Raw genomic sequence first — 9574 nt, 5'->3', positions numbered from 1 at the left:
TTTTGAGCCTCCAGTGCCCCTACAGTTGGCGGACCCCCAGAACAACGGCAGGAGGAGCAGCAGTCCCTCTACAACGTGACTTTGGGGGAGGAGGGAGGCGCCTTGAGGGTGGTGGTGCGGCGCCGCGGGAGTGACGCTGTGCTGAGTCTGTCCTTGTGTTGACGCTGGGTACATTGACGCCGACTTGCCAGAGTTACAAAGTCCTGATTGTTTTGAGAGAGAGTGAGAGGTCTGGGTTGAGTTACATTTAATTAGATAAGCTTTAAATGAATTACTACTAATATATATGTACTATTACACGCACGTACGTGTGATAACAAGTGGAGAGAGAGTGAGAGGTCTGGGTTGAGTTGCATGTAGTTAGATTAGCTTCAGGTGAATTAGTGCAGATATATTACACGTACATAAGGCTGCTAAGTGGAGAGAGATGACCATAACAACTTAACACTGACAACACAGCACTGTCCATTACTTTCATTGGGAATTCCTTCACTGTGTATTGGATGGTTTACCAAAGTATGATATCTTTGCCCCTAAGTAAATAGTCACTCAAAATGAACAAAAAATAGTTACTCAGCATTAATAGATGAAAATAGTCACTCAATATTAATGGGCAAAAAACAAAGTCACTCAAAATGAACAAAAATAAAGGTACTTGAAATTAATAAACAAAAGTAAAGTCCAAAATTAATAAATGAAAATAAAGTCTCAAAATTAATGAACAAAAATAAAGTCACTTAAATGGAACAAAAATATAGTCACTCAAAAATTAACAAAGAAAAATAAAGTGTCAAAATTAATGAAGAAGATAAGTCTCAAAATTAATGTACAAAAATAGTCTCAAAATAAACATGAATATAAAGTCACTCAAAATTACAAAAAAAAAAGACACAAAATTGAGAAACAAAATAAAATCTTGCAATTAATAAACAAAAAAAAATGACTCGTATCAAAAAATAATTGAAATCAGTCCAAAATGAACCCAAAAGGACATTCAGCCAACGCATCCACATATCCCAGGTTCAACACAGGTGTGGGTGGCTTCACCTTCACCGACCAGTACTTGCAGGTGGCCACACGTCTCGCCTCCCGTAACCTGTGTGGCCTCGGGGAGTCTCGCCACCAGTCCCTGCGTCATGACCTCCACTACAGTACCGGGTCCATGTTTGCCCGGGGCCAGCCACCTGGACCGCTAAAGCTCTGTCAATAGAACTTAACCCCTTCAGTACTGGGATGCATTTTACCTTGAGTTTTGGGTGTGATGAGATGAGTTTATTTATTTTAGGTCTATGGAGAAGTTTAATGGCCAGTCTTCACTATTCTAACCCCTTCAGTACTGGGATGCATTTTTACCTGAGTTTTATTGACATTAGGAAGGGTCTATGGGGGGCTGATGATGAATGGCCAGAGTCTTCACTATTTTAATCCCCACGTGAGTTTCTGAAGCTGCTTAAAATTGCCAAATGGTAAGCAGAATAAATATGAAAATGTGTCATGGTACTGAAATGGTTAACCCTTTCAGTACCATAATGGATTTTTCATATTTATTGTGGTTACTGTTTGGTGATTTTATACAGCTTCAGAAACTCCTGTGGGGATTGAAATGTGAAGACCATGGCCAGTAATCTTCTGATCTCCATAAACCCTTTCTAATGTCAATATATTTGTATAATAATGATGATTTTATACAGCTTCAGAAACTTGTGTGGCAATTAAAATAGTGAAGACCGGCCATTAATCTTCTGACCTCCATAGACCCCTGCTAATGTCAATAAACTCATCTAATCACACCCAAAACTTATGATAAAAGTGCGTTCCAGTACTGAAGGAGTTCAGAATACAAGCATTGGTGCTGGAATTCAGAATATGAAAGCATGTCATGGCACTGAAGGGTTAAAATTGAAATGTCATGAAAATATTGAAGTAAAACGAAAAGAAACACAGACAGAGAGAGAGAGAGATAGATGCTGTGATGCTAGAGTGGCTATTTAACAGTACATTTTTCCCTCCCCTGTGTGTGTGTCCTGCGTGCTGTGTGTAACCTGCTTCCCCTGTGTGTCCTGCCTGGCCGCCCGTCAGCCTGGGGAGAACCTGTATGGGGTGCATCCGGCTGACATGGTGCTGGAGGAGACAGGGGAGGCACACATGGCCCTCTGGCTCAACAGTAATGCCATGGGTGAGTGTTCCGGCTGTGGAAGTATTGTGCAGTAAGTGTTGTGCTGTGTAAGTGTTCTGGCTGTGTAAGTGTTGTGCTGTGTAAGTATTGTGCTGTGTAAGTGTTGTGGCAGTGTAAGTGTTGTGGCTGTGTAAGTATTGTGCTGTGTAAGTGTTGTGGCAGTGTAAGTATTGTGCTGTGTAAGTGTTCTGGCTGTGTAAGTATTGTGCTGTGTAAGTGTTGTGCTGTGTAAGTATTGTGCTGTGTAAGTATTGTGCTGTGTAAGTGTTGTGCTGTGTAAGTATTGTGCAGTGTTGAGATGTTATTTCACTGACCTAACCTGCCAACCTGTGAACTGTTTGTTTATTTATTTATTTATTTGTTACTTTTATTATTTTTTTTTTTTCTGATGATTTAATGTGTTGGTTGATGAGACTGCCCCTCTTCACTGGTGGCTGGTGAGGCTGTGTGTGTATTTACCTAGTTGTATTTACCTAGTTGTAGTTTTACAGGGCCTGGGCTTTATGCTGGTGTGGCCCCGTCTCCATATCTACACTTATCCAATCTTACTTTAAAAGTGTGCACACTCGTTGCAGACACTACTTCTTCATTTAAACTGTTCCACGTCTCAATACATCTTTGCGGAAACTATATTTTTAACATCTCTCAGACATCTTCCTTTTCTCAGCTTTTTACTATGCGATCTTGTGCTTGAGATGTCATATTCTTCTCTCAGGATCAGTTTCTCATTATCCACTTGGTCCATTCCGTTGATCAATTTATAGACTTGTATCAGGTCTCCTCTCTCCTTCTTTGTTCCAAGGTTGGTAGATCCATAGCCTTTAGTCTCTCCTCATATGTCATCCCTTCAAGTTCTGGGACCATTCTTGTAGCCATTTTTTGTAGCCTCTCCAATTTCCTTATGTGTTTCTTTTTATGAGGGGTCCACACTACTCCTGCATATTCCAATCTGGGTCTTATTATAGTACTTATCAATTTCTTTATCATTTCTTTGTCCATGTAGTGAAATGCTACTCCAATATTCCTTAGAAAATTATATGTTTCTCTAAAATTCTATCAATATGGCTTACTGGTTGATTGTTTTCTTCCATCGTCACTCCTAAGTCCTTTTCCTTTTGACTTTCTCCAGTTCTACTCCATCCCCCATCTTATAGATTCCCACAGGTCGTCTATCACTTTCCCATTTCCATGACATGGCTTTTGTTCACATTGAATTCCATTTCCCACTTTTTACTCCATTCCCAGATCTTATTTAGGTCTTCTTGCAGTATTTCACAATCCTCCTTTTGCTTTATAACTCTGCACAGTTTCGTATCATCCGCAAACAAATTTATGTAGCTGTTCACTCCTTCTGGCATGTCGTTAATATAAATGAGGAAAAGTATTGGTGCCAATGACCCCTGTGGCACTCCGCTTTCTACTGCTCTCCACTTGGACTTCATATCTTTAACTACCGTCCTTATTTCTCTCCCCCTCAAATAATTTTCTATCCATTTCAATGTGCTTCCTTTTAAGCCACCCTTCTCCTCTAACTTCCACAGTAATCTTGCATGTGGCACTTTGTCAAACACCTTTTTTAAATCCAAATAAATACAGTCAACCCATCCCTCTCCCTCTCTCTCTTGTACTCTATCAACTATTCTAGAATAGAAACTCAATAAATTTGTTACACAAGACCGTCCTTTTCTAAAACCAAATTGGCTATTTGATAATATTTTGTTGTCTTCAAGAAACTCGATCCATTGTTTCTTTATTATTCTTTCACACATCTTGCATATTACACTAGTTAGTGATACCGGTCTGTAATTTAAAGGTTCTTCCTTCCTTCCGCTCTTATATATGGGAACCACCTCAGCTCTCTTCCATTCTACTGGCACTGTTCCATTTTCTATTGAGCATTTTATGATGTTGTATATAGGACTTGCTAGTTCTTCCCTACATTCTTTCAGTATTCTGCCTGAGACTTCATCTGGTCCCATTGCCTTCTCTTCATCCAGTTCCTTCATTAACTCTTTTATTTCAAGCTTGGTTACTTTAATCTCTTTCATACAGATTGTCTCTCTATTACCCTGTGGCCTCTCAAATTTGGATTCTTTAGTAAAGACCTCCTGGAATTTTTTATTTAATAGTTCTGCCATACTTTGTGTGTGTGTGTGTGTGTGTGTGTGTGTGTGTGTGTGTGTGTGTGTGTGTGTGTGTGTGTGTGTGTGTATGGCTAGCCTGGCATGTTGATGGATAGACAATTTCTGGGTTTATTTGTTAGAGAAAAATAGTTTGGTGTGTTTTTGTGTGTGTATTTGGTGAGTGCGTTTGTGTGTGTGAATTTGGTGAGTGCGTTTGTGTGTGTGTATTTGGTGAGTGCATTTGTGTGTGTGTATTTGGTGAGTGCGTTTGTGTGTGTGTATTTGGTGAGTGCATTTGTGTGTGTGTATTTGGTGAGTGCGTTTTGTGTGTGTGTATTTGGTGAGTGCGTTTGTGTGTGTATTTGGTGAGTGCGTTTGTGTGTGTGTATTTGGTGAGTGCGTTTGTGTGTGTGTATTTGGTGAGTGCGTTTCTGTGTGTGTATTTGGTGAGTGCATTTGTGTGTGTGTATTTGGTGAGTGCGTGTGTGTGTGTGTATTTGGTGAGGAAAGTAGTTTGGTGCATTTGTGTGTGATGGTATTTGGTGTGGTGCTTCACTGTCCTGTGTGTGTGTGTGTTTGGTGAGGCTTTACAGTCGTTCATCATGGCAGCTCACACACTCATCACCATTTTGAAGAATTAATGATATCTTCCTTTTTTTTGTTCATTTTGCAGGTGTTTACATAATTTCAGCTTTATTTACTCTTGCCTTCACTTTTTATTTTTACCTTTTGACCTTTTCAGAGGCTGAGACAAGGCCGCTGCCGGGCCTCAACCTGCGGGCCATTGGAGGTGTATAATATATAAGTGTATTTTGAGGCGCATCACAGAGCAAGGGACTTGGATGGATACAGGCTACTCCTGTTGACTAAGCAGTAATGTGTCCTCCAGCCAGGCACAGCTCTGGGCCTTGAAGTGTGACCCTGAGCTCATCCAAAATGAGCGGGGCAACGTGTGTTTCTTCAGGGACAGCAGAGGGGCACTTGGAGCACTGACGAGTGGGCAGCCAGCACATGCACACGGTGTGAGCGAGTGCACAAAACTTATTACAAGGATCGGAGAGGAGAGAAACTTGACATTGATTTGGGTACCATCCCATGTTGGTGTGTTAGGTCATGAAAAAGCTGACCACTTAGCACAAAATGGAACAGAAAGAGATCAAACTGTAGAACAAGCTTGTCACAAATAGATAAGAAAATGACAAATATACATGTTGAGCAAGAACAAGGTGCAATTCTACATAAAGGCGAAGTGAGCTAGTGAAACAATGAAACACTACACCAAAGCACAAAGTGGCGCCAATTTCACATCTGGAAAATATGGAGTCAGCTGGAAAGACAGCGTGTGTGCCGGACTGAGCTTTGGATACAAACATTACTGGGAACTGGGCGTGTCATGTGAGGCTCCGGCCAGGAGGAGTGTCGCCCATGCTGTGAGCCTGACGCCCACTCCGTGCTGCAGTGCCCCGAGCTGGCATGTGCCACAAATAATGCCATCCACACCACATATGGATGTTTAACAATGGGAACATTACACAACTGCTATTGCTATTCAAAACAAATACATCAAACAACTTATACGCTACATTGAAAACAAGTTATATATGTGTATATGCATAGAATAGCTAAGTATTCTGCACTAACATTACTTATATATTGTAAATATATATTATATAATTATTATTACACTTGTTTTTGTTCCTTACATTATTATCATTATTATTACATAAGAACACTAAGTTTAAGCTTGGGATGGCGGATACATAGGCAGTGTCCTGTCATCCCTTGGAAAAGTATTCACCTTGATTTTGTACCATTTACTAACCTCAACAAACCTATCCAATCAAACCAAATCTCTCTCTCTCTCTCTCTCTCTCTCTCTCTCTCTCTCTCTCTCTGGAAGGATGAAAGCCTCACAGAGCAACACTGTGGTGAGGAACAACACCATTCACCCCACGCTGAACTCTGCATGTCTGGCTGGAAGGATGAAAGCCTCACAGAGCAACACTGTGGTGAGGAACAACACTATGTATGGTCAGGAGTGAGGCGTGTGGGTATTGGGACCAGAAGAGAGCTTGCTGGGGTGAACTTGTATATATTGGTCAGTGTTACTGTTGAATGATGCAACAGAAGTGGTGTTTGTAATTTGTGAAGGAAGCTTATTCCAGATATCAACAATTCTGTTCGACTCTTTAAGTACACGAACATGTTAGACCATGTATCTATCTACTCATCCGTCTGTCTGTCTGTCTGTCTGTTGGGATGGTGCCGGAGAGGTGTGTGTGTCAGTCTGTCTGTCTGTCTAATTCCTTGTGTCTGTCTGTCTGCCTGTCAGTGAAATCATACGGGTGTTTGAGGGTATTTTGAATTTATGAACATGGAAAATGACTTTTGAGAACCCTTACTTATCTGAATCTATTGATCTAAATTGTTTTTGTTTGTTTGTCTTGTATTGTACATGTTTTTGAGCGTGTGTTCAATAATATACAGAAAAACACTTTTGAGGACTATTATCTACATGTTTTGTATGCTTGTCAATGTGTGTGTGTGTGTGTGTGTGTGTTTCACTACTACACAGGAAGACACACTGGTGCCCACCCTTACTTATCTCACCACTCGTTTGTGAATGCTTGTCTATCACTTACACGACTTTCTGAGGGTGTTTTCACTGTAACACAGGAAAATCCCTCTAGCGGACCCGGTTACTGATGTGAGAAGCCTTGCAAACAGCTGTGGTGAGAGTGACGCCTTTCAGAACACCGGCCAAGACGTAACAAGGGTAATGGAGCTCCCTCACTAACCTGATGCTTCTCACACGCAGGAACTGTAACAAAGGAAACGGACAAACTACAACACTCAGTTTTCCTTGGTTTCTCCTTCACATACTTTATCTCCTAGTTCATCTGTCCTCATCCAGTACCCCGCTTCTGTGGTAATAGTAGTAGTAGTAGTAGTAGTAGTAGTAGTAGTAGGAGGAGGAGGAGGAGGAGTGGTAGTAGTAGTAGTAGTAGTAGTAGTAGCATGAATACTTTTGAGTGCAAAGGTTGAGCCTAAGGTCCATTGTTTGATGCCTTCCACAGGTAAGGTTGCCTCCACACAACTTTGATTGTGCTCCTCTGCGTGTCTTGTCTCTCTATTCTGTCCTTCTTATGATGAACAAGTTGACACACGCCATCGCCGCCATGTGTGCGTTTTGAGCCTCTTCATTCCCTCACTGACGTCACTCACGTTACTCCTTGCTTCACTCACTCACTCACTCACTCACACAGCCGGTTTTCACCACCATCCTACTTTTGCACACTCAGCCAAAAGTGAAGCAAGGCACATTTTTTATTTGTTAAAGTTTAGGAATGGGAAACAGGAGCAGCCAAACAGTGCGTGTGGAGGCGAGGTTGAGCCTGGTGGGCGAGGGTCGGGTGGACGCCATCAGGATGTCCCGGCCCCGGTCACCGGGCTGCTGCGGCAAGGGGAGGCGCTCCATCGCCTCCTTCACCTTCCCTAAGGGGACCGAGGGGGGGGCAAAGCCCCTCGCGTCGGAGCAGGCGGCCAGTCTGAAGGTGGGCAGACTGGCCGCCAAAGACCCGAAACACCCATCAGGGTCGAGTGCCTGGCAGGAGACAGGATAGTCTTCTGCCAGGAGATGACCCTGAGAGACCTCCTGGCAGGCGTGAGGCGCACGACGGCGAGGCAGCACGCCGTCTTGTTCCTCTGCCTGGCCGGGGGGCAGGGTGTTCGCGGGGGGCAGGGCTGCCCGGTACTCTTTTGCAATGGCAAAAGAGTGGGCAGCCGACCAGACCCCCCCGTAAAGGCCCAGGCCGCCCCTGTCCCCAAGGCGGGGCAGGAGGACGGCCCCGCCGAGGCTGGCCTGGTGGGGGCCAGCCCGGGACAGGAGGCCTACTCCACCGAGGCTGGCCTGGTGGGGGCCAGCCCGGGACAGGAGGCCTGCCCCGCCGAGGCTGGCCTGGTGGGGGCCAGCCCGGGGCAGGAGGCCGGCCCCGCCGAGGCTGGCCAGGTGGGGGCCAGCCCGGGACAGGAGGCCGGCCCCGCCGAGGCTGGCCAGGTGGGGGCCAGCCCGGGGCAGGAGGCCGGCTCCGCTGCGGCTGGCCAGGTGGGGGCCAGCCCGGAGCCGGACGGCCTGGGCCTGTGGGTCTCGGTCCCCAGCCCGGGAGAAGGGCAGGAGGGGAAGGAGGACAGGAGCGCCAAAAGCCCCGCGGTGGACGAGGGAGCAGGGCTCGTCCACCGCACAGTGGGGAAGGGAGAGACTAACCCTTCCCCACCGCCGCAGCAGGAACCCCGCAGGTCAGGGAGGACTGGCCAGGGGAGGGTCGGGGGAGGAGGCAGGCTGTCCCTTGATCTGTTGGACAGCCTGCTCTCCATTGGGCACACCCTGACCCTGATCACCCTGGCGTACTCCACCCTGCAGGAGTACTTCCCTGACTGAGCGGGGCAGCCCGCCCCACATGGCACATGGCTGCCCTGTGGGGGAGGGGAGGTTAGGTGGGAGGGGGGGGAGGAAGGCAGCCGGGAGGGAGGAGTGCTGCCTTGGGAGGGAAGGGCAGCCAGGCCAGGCCAGGAAGGCCCAACGGGAGGGCAGGTGGGAGGGAGGCCAGGCCAAGAGGGTGGGAGGGCCTTCCAGGGCCAGGAGGAGGAGGAGGCTGCCCCAAGGGAGGGGGGAGGAGGGGTGGCCCAGGCCTGGCCAGAGGGCTGCCCAAGGGAGGAGGAGGGAGGGTGGCCCAGGCCAGGCCAGAGGGCTGCCCAGGCCTGAGGGAGGAGGAGGGTGGCCCAGGCCTGGCCAGAGGGCTGAGAGGAGGAGGAGGAGGGTGGCCCAGGCCAGGCCAGAGGCTGCCCTGGGAGGAGGAGGAGGGAGGGGGCCCAGGCCAGGCCAGAGGGCTGCCCAAGGGAGGGGAGGAGGAGGGGTGGCCAGGCCAGGCCAGAGGGCTGCCCAAGGGAGGGAGGAGGAGGGTGGCCAGGCCAGGCCAGAGGGCTGCCCAAGGGAGGGAGGAGGAGGCCAGGGAGGGGCCCAGGCCAGGCCAGAGGGCTGCCCAAGGGAGGGAGGAGGAGGGTGGCCAGGCCAGGCCAGAGGGGCCCAGGCCAGGCCAGAGGGCTGCCCAAGGGAGGAGGAGGAGGGTGGCCAGGCCAGGGCTGCCCAAGGGAGGGAGGAGGAGGGGTGGCCAGGCCAGGCCAGAGGGCTGCCCCAAGGGAGGAGGAGGAGGGTGGCCAGGCCAGGCCAGAGGGCTGCCCAAGGGAGGGAGGAGGAGGGTGGCCAGGAGGCCAGGGA

The 9574-nt window shown here is 47.5% G+C and overlaps 1 long non-coding RNA gene across 1 annotated transcript; it reads left to right on the top strand.

Annotated features, from left to right (window-relative positions):
- Window positions 1-1738: 1738 nt before the first annotated feature.
- On the top strand, window positions 1739-5979 carry LOC123500443. Its single transcript, XR_006673316.1, has 2 exons — window positions 1739-2176; window positions 5042-5979. It is a non-coding gene; the product is annotated as an uncharacterized LOC123500443 (long non-coding RNA).
- The last annotated feature ends 3595 nt before the right edge of the window (window positions 5980-9574 follow it).

Source organism: Portunus trituberculatus, unplaced genomic scaffold (assembly GCF_017591435.1).
Source record: "Portunus trituberculatus isolate SZX2019 unplaced genomic scaffold, ASM1759143v1 PGA_scaffold_265__1_contigs__length_138810, whole genome shotgun sequence".
NCBI lineage: Eukaryota > Metazoa > Arthropoda > Malacostraca > Decapoda > Portunidae > Portunus > Portunus trituberculatus.
This window is presented reverse-complemented; position numbering and strand designations above follow the sequence as displayed.